Here is a 20,952-nt window from a genome sequence, read left to right on the forward strand (position 1 = left end):
TAAGTAATAGCTTATTAATAGAAAACAATTCATCTTATACCCTTTTTCTATTCTTTTTCACTAAGTACTAAATACACTCTAAAATGAAGTTAACTTTCCACAATAATATTAGTTCTTCTTAAAGAAAATGCTGATTAATTAACAGTTGCTCCAAACCATCTCAAGAATAGAGAGAAAAAATATGACCAAACATTACTATCTTTCCAGGAATATAATTTAGTATAACCTCTCTTGAAAACTATAGAAATTTTTGCTTTGTTACTAACTTTTGCCTATATTAACTAGTGCATTGGTCAATTATATTTCTAGCATTTACATCAAGACTTTCATCCTTCAGATAGATTATATTTGGCCAAGTTTTTAGACTTTTCATTTGTTCTAAAGGATAGGCTGAACATTGGCATAATGCAGAAGCTACCTTCTAACGACGAAAACCACTGGGAATAATTTATTCTGCAATAATGGTAGGTAGTTGCTATGGGCTTAGAATGTGTTAGGGATACATACATCTGTATCAAAACATATGAAATAAGTATAGCTGGACTAGTTTCCTTCAAAGTGGTGAACTATCACTTACTGGCTTTATCTCCCAGGATATTAATCCTGGAAATTCCAAAGAAAACTGAAGAAGGTGAATGGTTCTTCAGTTTACCTAGAAACTGCTGAAAAATTCTGGACTAACTGAAGGAGGTTCTAAAATATGTCTGTGTGTGCTGGGAGGTAGTGTTCTCAACCTTGACAGTCTTGACATTTTTAGTCAAATAATCTTCTGTTGAGTGGGGCTTCCCAATGTACTATAGAATTTTTAGCCCTATACCCACTATATACTAAATACCAGTAGCACAACTGCAAGCACCACCCATTCCTCTAGCCATAAAAATAAAAAATGCATCCAAACATTGACAATTTTCCCTGGAAGGCATTGAGAACCATGGATATAAATGATTCCAACCCACTGTCTCTTCTAAAATCTGTATCAGGACACATGTACAGCCTCCAAATTATGATACAGCAAAAATTCTGAGTTAATAAAATGATTCATTGCAAAAATCAAATTAAGGATATGGCCTTTTAATTCAAGCCTCACAGCCTCAAGGTAGCCACCATAAAATTGAAAGAGAAAAAGATATTAGGATCAAAAACATTTAGCAGATTAAAGAACACTGTCTAAAAAAAGAGTTTGGGATGGTCTTCTGAACATGAAATTTACTGAAAACAAACAAATAGTTTGGGAGCCTATTAAATTTATAAAGCAACTGTATTACCTAAGAAACCACATGACTGATTGAAAAATCATCTGTTTTCTTTAAATTTAAGACAAACTTTTTGCACCGCCACCCCGCACCCCCCTCCCCTTGCCTTCCAAGAGTGGAAATGGGCTGAGAAAAGGTGTTAAGTTTAAGATGGCACATTTCTCAGCATCCACTTTACCCAGAACCACTGAGAACAACAGACAAAGGAAGAAAGCAGAATCATGACCTAATTAAAGAAACTCCAACCCAGAGCCCGCCCCATTCCCCACCTCCTTGAGGTAGGGGTCTTCACTTTATCTGTTCAGAAATTTCATATTTGCTATGAGTCAAGGACTATGGTATGTTTCCAATCCTTCCCCATTACTAATTAGAGAATTCCGTTGTTGTGTTTGCAGAGGAGGGCAGATATAATTTGTCTTTCAAGTTCGTGGGACTCAGGAAAACATGAAGACACAATTAGACCTAATTCAGAGGCTATCATGAATCCAGAGTTCCTGGACTATGAGTTGGATTCAGTGATTGAATAAATTTTAGATCATCTCCTTGGGGAGGAGTTGAGTTTGTTATATGAGTGGGATGAAAGTAGCAAGGGGGTATTTCATGACCTGAAGTTTGGACGGAGGCAGAATACAAATATCCATATGGTTCTTTACATTCCCCAGCTTCCCTTACAATTAGATTAAAACTATATGACTAGTTTTGGCCTCCAAAGGTCTATAAACAGAAGTGACACTTATCAGGCAGTTAAACTTATTGAGGCAGTTTAGAGCACAGTGCTTCCTCTAAATCTTTTTCCCTTTGGTGGCCTCCTAGGAAGCCATATGTTGAGATAGTGGAAGCACAAAATGGAGTGGATCTCTGAGTCACTGTGTGAGCAAGAACCCCTGGTATCTTTCACCAGGTTTTGTTGTGTTAGACCACTGGGATTACAGAATATATTTGTTACTGCATGTACTCAACAGTTCTTTAACAAAGAGTTCCAGCATCATTACAAACATGGATAGAGCTAGAAAATATGCCCCTACAGTAAGGCTTAGCTACAAACAGAGCTGACTGTTGGTGAAGATGTATTTAGGGTTTCATTTAAAATCTATTAGACAGTATGTTGTAAAGACATGAAAGAGGAGTCTTTCCTTACTCGATATATTCTTCATACCTCTACCAGGTTAATTTTTTTTTAAATCAAGATACCAATTACACAATTTTCTTACTTAAAATCTACCTGATATTTCCCCCATTGCCTACTATACCACATCTTTTATTCTATCACTTGAATCTTCCTCATTATAAACCTAGCCCATGTTTCTCCTTTCGCATCTTATTTCTCTCCTACCTTTATCCTGCAATTCAAACAACTGGATTATCCACCCTTCCTTGTGCTCTTCTAAACTAGGACTTTTGCTAATACCATTCTCTTTGGCCAAAATATTCTCCATCTTCCAATTCATAGTCTTCCTACCCTTTAAGATCTACTCATCAGTGACATCTTCAGCAAAACCTTTCCTAATTCCACCAATTAGTATTAGAGCCTCTTTTATAGCACTAATCAAATTTTGATTTTTTGTTATGGCATTTAGTTGAAACCAGTTTTTGTTATGTCTTTGCATTACTTGAGGTACTACTAATTTATAAGTTATTGATGGCAAAAGCTAATGTAAAATAAAAATTAAATAGATGGAATGAATTGGTGTACAGAAATAACATAATCAGTCTATTGCACTAAAGAGTCTCTCTCCATTTCTTTCTTCTCCCCACCTTTACCACAGGTATTTGAAAATTCTCCTCCTTTTAGGAACATCATCATTCACATGAGTCTGGAGGCCCACTAATCCCACTATTCTTAAGCTGACAGCATTAGATAAGACACCATCTTAAGCAAGTTTCACTTGTCCTAACTATTTGGACCCTGAATATCACTGCTCTAGTACTTCCCCACTATTGATTGCTCAGTTCCTCTGCATTATAACAGTACACTGCATCAACTTGATTCAGCCCAATCAGGAGCTCGACAGAAAATGTATTTTCATGAATATTTTATTAAATTGATCTAAGCAAAATTCCACAGAGATTTAAATTCCCATCTAGGTTTCTGTATATACGTCAACCTTTGTAAACATAGCTACATATCATCCATGTCGAGAGACATACAAGAATAACTCCCAAGGTGGATTATTCACTCTGTGGATTTCTCAAGACAAATTCACACCTGCCTCTGCCCACTATCAGGTCAGATCATAGAACAATGATTTTAAGAAAATAATTATCAGTTTAAGCATGAGTGTGGAAATACCCAGGATCCTCCACTTAAGTATGCCTTGACCTACATTCTAAAAATTTGCTACAAAAAGAGCTGTTCTATTTCACCAGTGAAAATGACTATTAGAGCCCATGGTTTGGGATATTCTGGACCTCCTCTCTTTTCCGGTGATATATCTACCAAACCATTTTTAAAAATCAGTACAGTAAGAGGGAAATATAACATGCATATCTGTACTCAAATAATGATGATGAATGCTTAATGCACATATCTGCACTCACTTCAAGGGAAGCACAGCAAAAGAAAAGAGAATAAAAAGTGGCTAATCTATTCCTATGTCCCTTCCTTGGGTGACCAACTGTTCTGGTTTGCCCCAGACAGAAGGAAGTTCCTAGAACAAGGGACTTTCAGTGCTAAACCAGAGAAGTCCCTTCAAATTAGGACTAATCTTTACCATACCTTTCACAGATATTAATGATAGCCTCAGTTCTTTGCAAATTCCAAAATATAGTAACTTATTCTAGAATTCAGTTTACTTTTTCATTTCCATAAATTATGGAGACCAGATATGATCTGTTATTAAGAATTCCAGGCATTCCTCCTCAATCTCAGCAGGTCTAAATCCCCTTTCCCAAAGTGTTTGAGTTTCTGGGTCTCAAGCCATAAAACAGTCGGGGAGGTTCTCTTAAGGAATCAACTGCTCTCTGGTGGTTCAACTGTATTAGCTAAAAGAGATCCTTTGCTTCCCTATCTTTTATTTTCTGTCCCAACTCAATCACAAAATGAGAAGGAAATTGTCATGGGGCAGGAGACTTTTCAAACTTCAGATAAATTCTCTTAGCTAAACTATTCCATTTATATATCTTGGCACAAGTTAGCAGCAAAAAACCTAAAGAGACAACAAAAGAAAAATGCATGGTTTTTTAGATTTTTTTTCGGTAACTTCTGAAGTGTTAAAAAGTGTTTCTATTTAAAAGCTCCTGACAATGACTGGCAGGACCTGAGAAAGCTTCACAAGATGAGCCCCAACCTTTGAGAATTACTATCAGAACAGTAATTGGGAACACCTAATCTGTTTTAACCACAATTGAGGGATTGTGATCTAATTGCTACTCATTGGTCCTTCTCAAATGCCATAAGAAGAAAGTGAACAAAGCACAGATCAATACTAAACACCATGGAAGGGATACTCAACTTCAGAGAAGGGGAGAAGTTCTAATACTCTGAATAAACTGACACAATAAAAATAGGAAAACTTGTATAGATTGATTGAGTGATTACTAACAGGCCCATTAGGCCAGTGTCTTCTCAAGAATCTGACATTTAAAATCAAAAATAGGACAGGCCTAATTTTAAATTTTGCAATTAGGGAATTTAATTTAAATGTGAAGGAGAATGGGAGGTGTACATATCAACCCAATTTAGTGCAGACAGAAAAATAGACAGAAATGAAAATTACAGAGTCAATTCAGAATAGACATAATGAAGCCCATTTACCTTTGATGTAATAGATGTTTAGAATATTAATGACCCAAAGGCAAAATTTGAAGGTACTGACAGTTGGGTGTATTTAAATACCAACTTTTGAACTTTTTTTATTTTTCACAAGTACCTACTAAATTACAAATATAAATATAAGTAACCATGAAAGAGTTAAACCAAAATTTTGCCAATGAAGTAACTGAACTAAGGCCCTAGACCAATCTGGTTATGATTTAATCAATGGTGGCTCAGTAATAGGTAGCTCTGATTCCCGTAATGAATTGCCTTGAAGGTTAATTCTAAGTTCAGAAAGTTGATAGTGAGCATTATTAGTGCAGAGAAAGGGAAGCAGAAAATGGGCCTTTGACATTTATCATCAAACACGGAATACACATGCACAAATCATTTACCTTTATTCATCTTTGTGTAGTAATCAAGAAAGATGCCTTCTAACTCATTTTCTTTGTCAACCAGGCAATAGTACATGTCACCCAAATTTTAAAAGAAATTACATGGAAAAGAAGGAGATTCAAAGAAGAGGAATAGCAGACATATGCTCAAATTCTGATATTTAAAATGATATGTCATAAGATATAATATCTAATCACACATATAGAAGGGAACCATTTCTTTGTGGAAAAGAAAAACACAAAGATATTTAAGCATCAGTCTCATGCCTAGAGATATTACAATTTTTTTTACAAAGTCGGGTAAAGAAATTAAGTGAAAATCCACTTCAAGTCAGATTTTCCTTTCAAACAATAATTCACCAGGAAAGATTGATGTCTGTGAGATCCTGCCACTTTGTTAACAGGGGGTCACAAGTCCTAGTAATTACCTGCTTTTAAAAAATATTCGAGAACAGATTGAGAATCTTGGACCCAACATCTAAGTGAGAACAATAAAAACAGTCTTCAGCTGCCATTATATAACTTCTTTCTTCATTATCGCACAGCAGATGATACTTGTTTCTCTGTTTCATGTTTTGCTTTCTAACCTGAGCCACAGGCCAGATTCTCCTCCTCTGTAACTCTGCAGGGATTCTTTGGTTTGTACCTTTTGTGTAATTCTGCTTGGCATTCTAAATATGGCTCATTCCCCTGGTTTCAATACATTTCTTGATTTTTACCTGCAGACCTTCATTAAGTTGAGTGCCTTGGAACAAGGGGTAGTTTTTTCAGCAGGAGAAATCTGGGGGATATTATGGGTTTGAGTTATAATAACTAAGTTTCTATTTCATAAATTGGAAAGGGGGAGCATCTTCTTTGAAGAATGAATTTTATCACTTTGCAATTCAAACCGCAATGTATAACTATCATGTATAGTGACCACTCTCTAGATTAAGGTAGTATAGTCATACTCCATTGAGATAATTTCCAAAATGGTTTAACAAAGATGAATTACCAGATTCTAATCTTTGCCATCTGAGGTTTGTCAAAAACAAAGCTCAAATTACAATAACCTAAGCCTCTTGTCTAAGAAATATAATTTCTGAAATGAAGTCAAAATCATTTCAAATCCATCAATCTTTGTTTAAAACAGGTGGTTTTTATGTTCCCAGTGTTTTACATAATGTTTGTGTGAGGTGGTCATGCACTCCCGAAGTGCCTGGCAACTGTGACATAAACCTCAAGAGACCATCACATACTCTGTGAACATTTGTAATATTTTCAACTATTACTTTTTTGAGCTCCCTATGATGATTCATGCTAAGGGTAGAGAACCGGAAGGGATATTTTTCCTTCAAAGCCATAAATATAGCCAAAATGTATTTTCTTAGCCATACATTTCAACATGCATAAACTCTCTGGCTGATATTTCTTGCCATTTGGTCCAACTATACTTCCTGAAGACACTGTATGAAAAGAACTAGTCTAATTTAAGAAGGAATCTGTCCCTGGTAAAACAATACATACAGAAAGGAAAAAAGAAATCATTCATTTTAGCCAGCTTCCTGAAAGCCTTGATCTTAGAATCTGGTTTTTAAATAGAAAACTTAAACAAAAGTTACTATCCAAGTAGTTTTGCTCTTGGTATGTTTAGGATCACTTTATGGAAAATAAACACAGTACATTTAAATTAATTTTAAGGTCAATGACACATAATTTAAGTAGATCCCTTCTACATGATGCTATTCCATCTTGCAGAAACCCAGGTATATTTCACTTTCATTTGTCATCAACACTGTCCTTTCTCCTTTATTAATAATTTCTATTCTAATGGTCCATTCATTTTCAGAGAAACTTACCATTATTTTTCCAGAGATTTATTATAACATATATGGCTTCCCCCAACTGTGAAAAAGCAAGATATTCTGAAAATAACTTAATTCACAAAATATGCATTCTTTATATACGTGTAGGGAACCATATTTGAGTAATGAAGTTCTGCCATTCTCCTCAACTGTGGTTTAAATCACCTGTTTTGGAAAGCATATGAATTTTAAGAAAAGAATGAGTGTTTTATGATTTTTTTAATTTAAAAATTTACATGCACACAAAAGAAGTAAAGTGCCTATTTACAGACTCACTACTATGTTCAGATGGCAGTAACTATCGGGACAAACATGCTCAGCCACGGAATCTGCACAACTGAGAATAGTCTCACAATCAGAACTAAGAAGTTCCAGCAGAAAACACAGTATAGATTATCATAAATCATTAACACTTCTGAGTCTAATTCAGTGGAGCTATTATTTTATTGGAAATGGAGATAAAACTCAAGAAGGAAAGTGTAACAAGTACATAACAGGATAAACATCATGATATTATTTACTAGGTATTTGTTATATATAGGAAAAACACAGCCCTGAATTCTAGATTAGTGGTCTTTAAAGTGTAGTTTCTGGACCAGCAATTGCAATATCTCCTGGGAAGCTGTCGGAAATGCAAAATCTCAGGCCCCACCCCAGATCTATCTAATCAGAAACTCTGGGACTTCACAGCAAATTGTTTTAACAAGCCCTCTGGGTTATTCTGATGCATGCTCTTGTTTAAGAAACACTGTTCTAGATAATCATTTTTAGGAGGTAGTAAATTCAAAAATAGACGGAGCCACAAAATATTTTGCACATGTAATAATAAAAATAAAACAAATTTATACTGCTTTGCAAATTACAAAGCAGTTTCAAATGCATTAATCTCATTTGATCTCTGAATATTATTGTGAGATGGCCTGAGGAGGCATTCACATTTTTACTTTACACAATTAAATGGAGTTTGAGAGAGATTAAATAAATTCCACAACCTCACAAACCTTGTTAATAGAATTAGATTAGAACTCAGGTCTTTAGGCAGTAAAACATGCAGGTTACTAAGTAAAAAAAAAAAAAAAAAAAAAAGGAAGAAAAAAAAAGTTGATGGGAATTAGTACAGATTCTTTGTTTCAACAGCCTCCACTGGCATCCAAACAATGTTGTAAACTCTTTGAGCATTTTTAATTAAGTAGCATTTAAAAATGCTATGAAGAATTTACACTGTACACATCCATTTTAGATAGATATTCAAGGTAAGCTATACCTCTAACCAAAAACAAAATAGGAGCGCCTGGGTGGCTCAGTGGTTGAGCATCTGCCTTTGGCTCAGGTTGTGATCCTGGGGTCCTGGGATTAAGTTCTGCATCAGGATCCCCACAGGGAGCCTGCTTCTCCCTCTGCCTATGTCTCTGCTTCTCCGTGTGTGTGTCTCTCATGAATAAATAAATAAAATCTTGGGGAAAAAAAACAAATGAAATAAATTCTCAAATTTATCAAAGTTCTAGTTAATACGTTTTTACCAATAAACATAATAACGATTCATTTTTATTCTTATTGCAAAAGAGCACTTAAGGGCCCCAGATGGCTTCAAAGAGTTCTATTTTCATAAAAGCATAAAGAAGACAGGAGCTTAATTTGGGGGAATTCAGTTTATCATTTTTGAATATCAATTCTTCAATTTATGGTATAGGAAGTAAGATGTCTTCTATCTGGAATTTTTGTTTCCTATCTGGAAGACAGGTTCTAGATATTCTTCACATAGTGCTTTCACACTTTCACTTTCACAAAGTGAGCAAGAAGACATAACCTGGATCTGCTTCTCACCATAGGTTGAGTGCATCTCTTCCAAAACGTTAATAGTCACAATCACTTATTCTAAAATGGGTTCTATCATGACTCAATCTCTTATTATGGACTCTTAATTTTAAAAGAGGAATTTAAGGATACTAACAAAGCTGACCATGTTTTCAATTCAGCTTGACACTACTCAAGACAGAGGTATAAATGGTGTTTGTTGAGTAAAACTAATACAACACAGAATCTGTGAGGATGTCTGATATCTACAGAAAGATTCAAGCACAGTGCTAGAGAAAACATGTTTCAGACTGCTGCAGATGTTCTCAGATCCAAAGCATCTTTACCAAAAACAAACAAACAAACAAAAGTGAGATTTTTTTTTTTAATGACACAGGAGGACAATTTAAAAATCTAGCCCAGGATTTTCAAACTGGGATCTGAGAATGTATTCTGAATAATCAAAACATCCATAGAATATTTTCTTTCTATATTATTTGTCACTGTGATGATTAATCTAAAAACAAAACAAAACTAGCCAATTATAAAGAAACTTCTTTGAGATGATCATTCACAGTTGAATAGATTGTTTTCAAAGACTGAACATGGGGACATTGGGTGGCTCTGGTTGAGCATTTGCCTTTTGCTCAGGGTGTGATCCCAGAGTCCCAGGATCGAGTCCCACACTGGGCTTCCTGCATGAAGCATGCTTCTCTCTCTGTCTGTGTCTCTGTCCCCTTCTCTGTCTCTCATGAATAAATAAAATCTTTAAAAAAAATTGAACATGTTTTTCTTTTTTTAAGATTTTATTTATTTAAGACAGCATGTGTTAAAGGGGTGAGGGAGGAGGAGAGTGAGAAAGAGATTCTCAAGAGACTCCACTCCCAGGGTGAAGCCAAATGTGTGTGTGGGGGGGTGGGGGCCGCTCCATCTCAGGACCCTGAGATCATGATATGAGCCAAAAATAAGAGTCAAACATTCAACTGATTGAACCACCCAGGCATCCCTGAATATGTGTTTGTCATTCTTTCCTAAACTAGGGTTCAAGGATGTACATCCCAATGAATTATGAGAATGTCTTCCTTTTTTTCTTTTTAAGATTTATTTATTTATTTGGCAAAGAGAAAGAGGGCATGCTCATGCAAGAATGAGGGGAGGGGCAGAGGGAGAGAATCTCAAGCAGATTCCTCAGTGAGTGTTAGCCCAGCAGGACCCATAAGATCCTGACTTGAGCCGTGAAACCAAGAGACAGACACCTAACTGACTGAGCTACCCAAGTGCCCCAAGAACGTTTTTTCTTTTTAAAAAGGATCAGTCTATCATTCACATCTGAGAAATAAAAGTTGCAGCAATTTATTTACTGCATTAAAAGTATAATCAATTTGAAAAAAAGAAATAAATTTTCGACTAGAAAGTTTAAATAAATATGAAACATTAGTTTGAAAGCACATAGAACATAGTGACAATGGCATAGTCTAGCAATAAATTCATGCAGTGTCAGCTGAATCAATGTGATTAACCTTGAGTGATATACCAGTGGGACAAGACAGGAATATGCCACTCCAGCAGGGAAGACTATTTTATCACTAAAAATGTTTAAATTTTCTGATCCATGAATATAATATAATGAAACTGATTTTATTTGGTTTATTTGTTTTACAATTCTTTACAATCATATCTCCTCTTACTACTTGTGCCTGGTCTGGGTGCTCCCACTGCCTATGGTCTATTACTGCTGACTTCACAGCATACACAAAGACTCAAACCAGCTATTCAATAGGGAAAGACACACCCCCCCCCAGTGGTGAATTAAGACCACTATATGAAGATAATCAAGATATTCCTAGTATAGGGATCTTTAAAAAGGTCAAGGTTAAAAAAAGAAAGAAAGTATGGCAGGGAGTAAGAGGGGCATTACATTAAAAGGGAGTGGGAGGGGTGCCTCAGTGGCTCAGTCAGTTAAGCATCTGACTCTTGATTTTGGCTCAGGTCATGAGATTAAGCCCCATGTCAGGCTCCACACTGGGCAAAGAGCCTCATTAAGATCCTCTGTCTTCCTCTCTCCTTGCCCTCCTCATCTTCTCTCTTTTGGGGAAACAGAGAGAGAGTGAGAGCGAAAGAGAGAGAGAGAGAGAGAGAGAGAGAGAGAGAAGGAAAATATACAGGAAATTCTGTGTTCCCAATAATTATACTCAATGTACTATAACTTCTTCATTCTGCCTTGTTTTCAGTGATTTAATTTAGAGCAGAAAACTGTAGGGGCACAGGAGCAGCTCGGTCAGTTAAGCGTTTGACTCGTTTTCAGCTCAGATCATGATCTCAGGGTATGAGATTGAGCTCTACATCGGGCTCCACACTTAGCAGGGAGTCTGCTTGAGAATCTCTCTCTATCTCACTCTGTCCTTCCCCTCACTCACATGTTCTCTCTCTCTCTCTTTTCAAAAACCCTGAAAATTGTTGTCAGAATTATTTAAGTAGAAAAGCTGGCCTTCTCGGACATTTCAAAATAAAGATAGCCAGCCAGATTTTTCATTGTCTAAGAACAGAGTTAAATATATGGAAAGAAAGGAACTCTGATGTTGACTTTGAACTAGAGATATCAATATAAATAGATACAGATAATGAAATAGATATAAGTATGTGTACATTATATATACATAATAATGTGTTGTGTCTCCTGAAAAAAAAAAACCTAGAGGCAACAATACTCCAAAAGCAATGACCACACTTAGCATTTATACCTTGGTTTTTAAAAATAATTCTATACTACAGGAAACTGAGCTTCTTGGCTAATTGGCTGATGCCAGGGTTGGGACTGGGAAAATACAAAATGTTTTTGGAATATCTTGAGTCCAGAAAGAAAGAATTTTTACCTTGCCCTCAAATGAGAACATGTCAAGATACACACACACACACATACAGTTTCAATGGGCTCTAACTGGCCAATCTGAGACAAACTGTACATCAAAATAAATAATGATAGTAACAGCATATAACTCATTGAATTAAATGGAATATAAGAATCTGTGAGGCCATTCTAATATAATAATACCTAATTAAAGGGGGGAAATTAAAAGATCATCCTTAAATAAAAGTACAGCTAATAAATAAAAAGATACCAAGGGATGCCTGGGTGGCTCAGCCGTTTAGCCCTGCCTTCAGCCCAGGGCATGATTCTACAGTCCCAGGATTGAGTCCCACATTGGGCTCCCTGTATGGAGCCTGCTTCTCCCTCTGCCTATGTCTCTATCTCTGTCTTTGTCTCTGTCTCTCTCTCTGTGTGTCTCTCATGAATAAATAAATAAAATCTTTTTTAAAAATTTTTAAAAAATAAAAAGACAACAAATTAACAAATTCATTATATGAAAATAATCATTGTGATACTATTTGATTCAGGCACAAATCATCAATGTATACTAAAACTAAAGGGTGAATATTTGATGAGACAGGATATTTACAAAGTCTCAAAGTATCTCTCCACAAGATACTTATTAATTATGAAGGGGGAAATAGTAACTTTATGGGAGAAACCTGGCAGACACCACCTTAACCAAATGATCAAAGTTAATTCACCAGTAATGGCACAAATGGACATCAAATGCCTCCTGAGAAGGACACATCACGTCTGTGGTATTCCTGCTAAAAATGCATAACCTGAATCTAATCATGAAGAAATATCAGACAAACCAAAATGGAGAGACATGCTACAATATAACTAGTTTGCACTTCTTAAAAACATCAAGGTCATGAAAAACAAAGGAAGACTGGAAACTATTCCAGAATAAGGGAGACTAAAGAGATACGGCAACTAAACGCAACATGAGATCCCAGATCAGAAAAATAATAATAATTTGCTATAAACACGACTAGGAAAACTGACAATATTTGAATATGTTCTTTACTATCATTTATTATATATTTTTACTATAAGAATATTAGATTGGATTTAGGGAAGGAATAAGTTTTCCTTGATCTCCTCTTAGGATCCCTGGCTGAGTCAGAAAATGAAACTAACAAAGACAGATTAACAGGAAAAAAGTATACAAATTTTACTGTATTTTTACATGTACATGAGAGCCTTCACAAGAGAATGAGACCTACGGAAACTTTCATACCTTTTAGACAAAGAAGCCATAAATTTATGAACAACTGACAAGACAAAGGCTTTGTGCTAGAGGAAGTGAATGGTGAAGAAGTTTCTAGGAAGAAAAAGGTTAGCTTATCAAGATTTGTTAATTTCCTGTCTCCAGTAATATGAATGTCTTCCCTCCTTCCAGTGCTGGGAATGTACCTACACAGGGAATATTTACCATCTTTCAGAAAAGAAAGGCAAGAAGGGAGAGAGGTCAATTATATTTCTGCTTCTACCTTTTTCTCAAACTTGCTCATTTTAAGATATTCAATATGCCAAGGTACCAAATTCTGGGGTAATATGTCCTGAACCCTATCAGTATCACTGTCAATTTCCTGATTTATAGAACTATACTCTGGATATTCTTGGTTTCTCCTTTCCTTTCCCTTTCCTTTCCTTTCCCTTTCCTTTTCCTTCCTTTCCTTTCCTTTCCTTTCCTTTCCTTTCCTTTCCTTTCCATTCCCCTTTCCATTCCCCTTTCCATTCCCCTTTCCATTCCCCTTTCCATTCCCCTTTCCTATCCCCTTTCCTTTCCTTTCCTTTTTCCTTTCCTTTTTCCTCTCCTCTCCTCTCCTCTCCTCCCTTCCCCTCCCCTCTCCTCCACTCCTTTTCTTTCTAGAAATACACAGAAGCATTTAAATGTAAAGGGACACCATACCTGTACTTATTCTCAAACAGCTTAAGAAAGGTGGTGGGGAAATGATTACTACTCAGGGAAGCTGAGTGTATCCTTAAACACTTGTACTATTTTTTCAGTATTTCTGAAATTTTTAATTATTTTAAGATGGAAAGTTAAAAAAAAATATTTCCCCACTTGGTGGATATATAGATTATGGCATAGAAAATTCAGCCGGGAGGTTAAAGAATAATCTCAGGAGATAATGGTGTTATTGTTACTAGTCATAGGGAAGCAAGAACAAAGGTACCTTAATCAAGGAGAATGATCTTCTACTGGAAAATGCAAAGTAAGTACTAAAATAGAAAGTGAAAAATGCAAAGGCATAGTAAGAAAACACCATGCCCTTTAAAATGTATGTAACCATTGAAATCTAAACAACATCTTGGCAAACTGGAAGGCATATCTAAAGTTTTCTGTGAGAAGCAACTTAATTAACAATTGCAGGGTTTTTTTAAAGATTTTTTTTAATTTATTTATTGAGACAGAGAGAGAGGCAGAGACACAGGCAGAGGGAGAAGCAGGCTCCATGCAGGGAGCCCGACGTGGGACTCCATCCCAGGTCTCCAAGATCACACCCCGGGCTGCAGGTGGCGCTAAACCGCTGCGCCACCGGGGCTGCCCTTGCAGATGTTAAAGTCCATCTATCTTTGGGGAATTCAAAAGGACCGCGGTGTCAAGGTATCTAGGTGCTACTCAGAAGACAAGCAGATGTTTTTATTCATCTTAAAAAATGAAGATCTTAGAAGAGGAACACAAGTTTGACATTAGTACAGACAAAATTCTGAAACTGATTTTCAAATATTTAGGTCATGAGACTGAAAGGATCACTAAGGTCAAACCAAATCAAATTAACCTTATTTCTTTTTCTGAGAAATCCAGTAGATATGCAGGTCAGGATGCAGGTCTTTGCTACCAAGAAGCCACTAGCAACATTCTACAGTGAATCATCATGAACAAAACAGAAGGGTATGGGTTGATCATAGTCTAAAACAGTTGACAGGAGGCGGGTTTAAAATCATTTAGATCATTATTTCAAAGTGGATTCAAACTGGAGAGAATGATCTTATACTGTAAAGGATTCCATCCTGCTCAGCATGCACTAGAAAGGCAAATATGCCAAATTATTGGGCATGGCTTCAGAACTGAACTATAGAAGCAGAAATGAAGAATATTTCTACAAGTTGGAATTGCTGGTGGAAGATAACAAGGCTACTGGTTCAATAAATTTTGCCTGATTATAAACTATAGAAAATTTGGAAATTACTGAAAATATAAAAATAAAACATAATGACCAACATAGAGATTGACATTGCTAGTATTTTGATGTTTTTTCTTAATTGTGTGTATATATGTGTATGTGTATTTTTAAGTGGAAACATACTGCGCATTCATTCATTACTTGATTTAGCAAATATGTACAGCATGCCTGCCAGTGCCTGGCACTATTCTACGCACTGGGGACAGTCAGCTATAAATAAAACAGACAAATACTCTTGAACTTATAAAAAACTTGAATATTTCCTTCACTTAAAATTACAATGAAAGCATCCTTTATGTCATTAAATATTTTTTGAAAATGATACTAAATAACTGCCTAATGTTTCATTAATGCTATTATGATGCATTTAACCATTTCCCTACTGTTGGATGTCTAAATAATTTAAAATGTTGTTGTAAATAACACTGAACAATTTGGGGAACAAATCATTAATCTTATTACTCATTTATTTCCTTATGATTCACAAAATGTTACTAATGTTCAATCCTTCCTCTATATTTATACCCAAACCAGTAATAAATGAAAGCTTGTATCTTTCCTTACCGTAAGTGTTAAATTAAAATTTGAAAACAACCAACCACCATTTGGCAATTTGATGGGCTAAAAATATTTATTTTAGTGAGATTTCAATTCACATTTTTATTACAAGGGCTGGAGTTTTGCATGTTTATTGGACATCTCCATTCACTTTTTTGTGAATTGTCTGTCATGTTTTTTCTATTGGTAAATAAAAATGTCTGTCTAGTTTACATTATTTATAAACACTCTTTATATAGGTAGGGAGAATAATTATTTGACAAGGTAAACTTTAATATGGAAAAAGAAAAAGGAAAATGGAGTTAATCTCCCTTTCCCTCCTTCTCCTTTCGTCTCTCTCTTTCTCTCTCTCTCTCTCTCTCAGACACACACACACACACACACACACACACACACACACATACACATCCATGCAGAAGATGAACTCCTAACTTAACTGCACTTCATCTCAATTTCAAAATCTCAAGTTTTGAGATAATTTAAGTAAATAATGAACAACACTGAAATATATGGGGAAAAAGCGATATTAAGAGAAGGCATGTATTCAACTGTGGAAAGCAATAGTTTTACCAGTTTTAAATAAAAAAGATCCCCCCTATTTGAGTGTACATTTTAAGAGGGATATCAACATACAAAGGCTTTTCAGAAGGCAGTAATCAGAAACAGAATGGAGGGGTGCCTGGGTGGCTCAGGTTCTAATCTCAGGGTCCTGGGATCAAGCCCAAACCCCATGTTTGGCTCCCTGTTCAGTGGAGAGTCTGCTTGTCCCTTGTCCCTCTCCCGCTGATCCTCCTTTCCACTTGTGCTCTCTCTCCCTCAATCCCAAATAAACAAATAAAATCTTAAAAAAATTAGAATATTTTAAAATTATATTGTGTCAGCAAAAGTAGAAGTGAGGATATTTATATTCACGAATGTAGTTTTTTCTCTTTCCAACTATAAGAAAAAGAAAGATGGTGTATACCAGAATGGACTAATTTTGTATACTCCAGGGCCCTGAGCTAGTGTAGCCCCAACAATGGTAGAATCTCAACAAATAACTAAATAATTATTAAATGCATGTATCAATGAGTGAGTGAGTGAATGAATCACCAAATGAGGAAAACTAATGTACTAAAACAAGTTTCAATATATATGTTTTTAGTGACACAAGGATTACCTTTCTAATCAGGAGGTTTTCCCAACAAAGGAAGAGCTGCCTCAAGGAATAATAAGCACCCCAGGATTTTTTAAGCATAGAGGAGAAGGAACTGGGGTGCCAGAAAGATGAGTTAGCATCCAGCCAAACATTGAGTAAGACCACTCTTACTTCTAGGATTCTTAAATTGTATGAAAGAAGATAAATTATATATATATATATATATATATATATATATATATATATATATACACACACACACACACACATATATATGTATATATATTCCATATATATATATTCCATATATATGTGTGTGTGTGTATATATATACATATATATATATGGAATCAAAAAAGAAATGAATGGAATAAAAAGGAAGCTGAGAAATAAATAGACAAAACTCTGATTTCAAGCCTGAGGTAAAGAGAATAGGCTGAAGAAGAAATTATTGGAAACAGCCGAGTATTTGAAAACCAATTTCAAATTGGAAACCTGAGTGTCCAGAGCTCAGATTTTCAGTGTCGTTTAAAGTAATTCATGTCTGTTTATACTATTTTTTGTATTTTAGAAAGGAATCATAAGTTTGAATGTGATATTTGACCAAAATGTTGAATGAATAGAAAGTGTTAGTGAAGTACACTCCATTCATATTCAATTTTTTTGGTTTTGTGGTTAATGAAGAGCACTCAATAAATATGATGTTTCATGATTATTAGCATTTGTCATTTAAAGATAGCTGCATTGACAGAGTAAGTTATTCTAGAAAATGGGTATAACTAAAATGAGAATTTTCCTCTAAACTTTTCTACCTAATACATTAACTGCAATCATGTTTCCAGCCAAATTAATCAAAGAGATATATAAACTATTTAAGACGTTTGAGTGGGAGAGCCAGAGCCACTCTTTCTAGGCTCAGTCTGCCAAAAACCATTGGAGGCGTCTCTATTTCTAATATTAGATACTACAATTGGACCTCCGCCTCCTGTCTCCAGATAGCTACTCAGTAGGGCCGACTTTCTCTCGGCTTATGCGAAGCTAGAGGAGAACAGGATTTGTGACATTCTGGGATTTTGCCAGAATTCAGGGGGAGGTAGGACCGAGGCTGAAGGCCAAGTGACACATCCACTAGATAGCTGCACAAAACATACCCTCATGCTTTTGTTGATTAAAGTGTCATATTATATTTTTTTTCCCCAAGCGTGGGGGTAGGGAGGAAATAATCTACTTTTTGCAAGTATCTCTCCAAGAAAAATAGTTCCAAGTTGAGGCTGGTATACTGTGAGGGGGAAAAAAAAACAACTAAAATAAAAAGCTTAGCTGTAGTTCATTAACTTTAATTGGTTTTGGTTGCCTCTCCTCAGGTTTCCTGGATCCTTCAGCTATCTTCTCCCCCAACTCTCTGCTTCCCCTTCTTCTACCTCTCGCCTCCTCCCCCTCCAATCTGGCTTTCCCTCCTTCCTGGCAGCAGTTGGAGCTTTAATTTGATAGTAAAAAACTGAATCCAAAGTTACAAAATTCTTCAGATTCAACTTCTTTGAAAGAAAAAGAAGTTTTGGAAAAAGAATAGGTCTCTCAGCTTCCAACCAGCACTCCCTCAAAGGCACAGGTCTCCACAGGCTGCAGGTGCTCTAGGAAGGTGACATGGAGAGGACGAATGCCTGAAATCATTTGTCTGTTTAAAAGTGTCTTTTGGAGGACTCAGTATAGGCACTGTTCTGGGCCCCTAGAGGCAAGCAGAGAACAAAACTGAGTCCCCATTCTCATGGAACTTACAGTTTAGTCAAAAGACAGAAAAAAAAAATGAACCACTATATTAAAACCTGTTAATGAAAAATGCTGCCTAAAAAATAAAAGCATGGAGAAGGAATTAGAGCATCGGAGTGTGCCTTAGAGAGTTTGGTCAACAAAGGCGTCTCTAAGGAAGTGCCTCTTGAGCAGACACCTAAAGAAAATGAGAGTATAAACCATGTGACCCTAGACAAGGGAACACACAGCAGTAAGAAGGCCAATATATCTAGAGTGCAGTAAGCATGAGGGACATGAGAGAAAATGAGGTCAGAAATAAATAGAAATATATGTGTCTGTCTCACACCCCTACCCCATGGAAAATAAGACTGCATTTTATCAGCCATGTTTGATATTTAAAATGTGGCTTCAGAAATTACAAGAACCTGCCTATTTTGGATCCATTTAGAACTCCCCACATATACAGATTCTTTTTAAAACCAAAGCAAAAACAGAAAGGAATGCTAAATTGCTTTTAGGTCCACTGGATGATTTCCATTAGCCTTGACTTATTTTAAGCTCAAGGCACACACAAGTGCTAATTTTCATCACTAATGTAGTCCAACCTGATCCATCCAGGCAGAATTGCACCTAAACCTCAGACTTAATTCAATGCTTCCTAATGGAAGAAGAAGTCAATTTTGGAAAAAAAAAAAAAAGTTTTGGAGAAACAAAATATAGCAATAATGACTAGGCAAAGAATATTGTCCTGGACCAAGAAAACAGAGTTCTAATCCTAGTATATGATAATCAGAAAGTGATTTTATTTCTCTGAGTACTCACCTGAGTAAGAAAGGCATAGTGAGTTGATGATTTCTACATTAAACTTCAAGTAGATTCAAAGATTTGAAAATAGATTCTGGGATAATAAATCCATATCCATGACTTATTATCCTATGATGACACTGTAGCAAACAGAATAGTAGTCAAAGCTGACAATTGTTCCTTATGGAAAAAAAGATTTAATGTAAGAATAAATGGAAAAGGAAAAGCAAAACAAGGAAAGATTTTGAAAAGAAAAAAAGGTTAGGAAAATGAACTAAAAATGAAACCTTAAGCCCAATATAATTCTATAGATACTCAAAATACTCACCGAATGCTGAGAGTACAACAGGAAACAAGGAAGTGGATATAGTTCAACACTAGGAAGACAAAGAAGTTCTGTTAATAGCAGCTTTTCCACCTTTAATCTCCCTTATATCCCATAGGGTTAGAGTCAAGTTGATTCAAACATGTCCCAGGACCTTAAATATATTCATAGCACTAAAAATTTATATATGGTTATACACAAAATATATTGTATGTATTCTATGTACATTTATATAAAATATTACATGCTTATATATTTGACACATCTGTATACACACAAGGTCCCTCAAATTAAAATACTGGTTGAGGTCCTAACCTCTGCTGTGATGATATTAGGAAATGGGGCCTTTGGGAGGTAACTGAGTTTAGGTGAGTTCATGAGAGTGGAGCCTCCATAATGGGATTAGTGCCATTACAAGAAGAGAAAGACACTAGAGCTTCCTCCTCTTCATCCTCCCCTCCACATGAAGATATAACAAGAAGGCAACTGTCTGCAAGCCAGAAAGAAGGTCCTCACCAGAACCAAACATGCCCACCTTGATCTTGGACATCTCAGCTCCAAAACTGTAAGAAAAAATGATAGATGTCTGTTGTTTCAGGCACACGGTCTATGGTATTTTGTTATAGGAGCTTAAGCTAAGTCACACTCATTGCTACATTGTTCATGAGCTATTGAATCAGAAAGGTCACCTATAAAATGAATTTAAACCCAGAAGTCTTTTTTTTTCTTTTGAGAAGAGAGAGATATTAAGAGATTTTACAAATTCTATATTAAAAAAGATAACAGGGGCAGCTCTGGTGGTTCAGCAGTTTAGTGCCGCCTTTGCCCCGGGGCGTGACCCTGGAGGCCTGAGATTGAGTCCTGCATTGGGCTCCCTGCATGGAGCCTGCTTCTCCCTCTGCCTGTGTCTCTGCCTCTGTGTGTGTGTGTCTTGTGAATAAATAAATAAAATCTTAAAAAAAAAAAAAAAGATACAGGATGGGCACCTGTGTGGCTCAGTCAGTTGAGCATCCAAATCTTGGTTTCAGCTCAGGTCATGAACTCAGGGGTCATGAGACTGAGCCCACCAGAGGTCTCCATGCTCAGTGGGGAGTCTGCTTGAAGATTCAATCCCTTTACCCCTCCCGCATGCATCCCTTTCTCTAAAATAAATGAATATATCTTTAAAAAAAAAAGATATGGGGGGAGAAAGAGGAAGTAGAGACTTCAAGAAGACAATGCTACAGGGCTCCTCCATTTTGTATTCTTTCCCTTCAGCATGTTCCCTCC

The sequence above is a fragment of the Nyctereutes procyonoides genome, unplaced genomic scaffold, assembly GCF_905146905.1.
Source record: "Nyctereutes procyonoides isolate TBG_1078 unplaced genomic scaffold, NYPRO_anot_genome, whole genome shotgun sequence".
Taxonomy (NCBI): domain Eukaryota; kingdom Metazoa; phylum Chordata; class Mammalia; order Carnivora; family Canidae; genus Nyctereutes; species Nyctereutes procyonoides.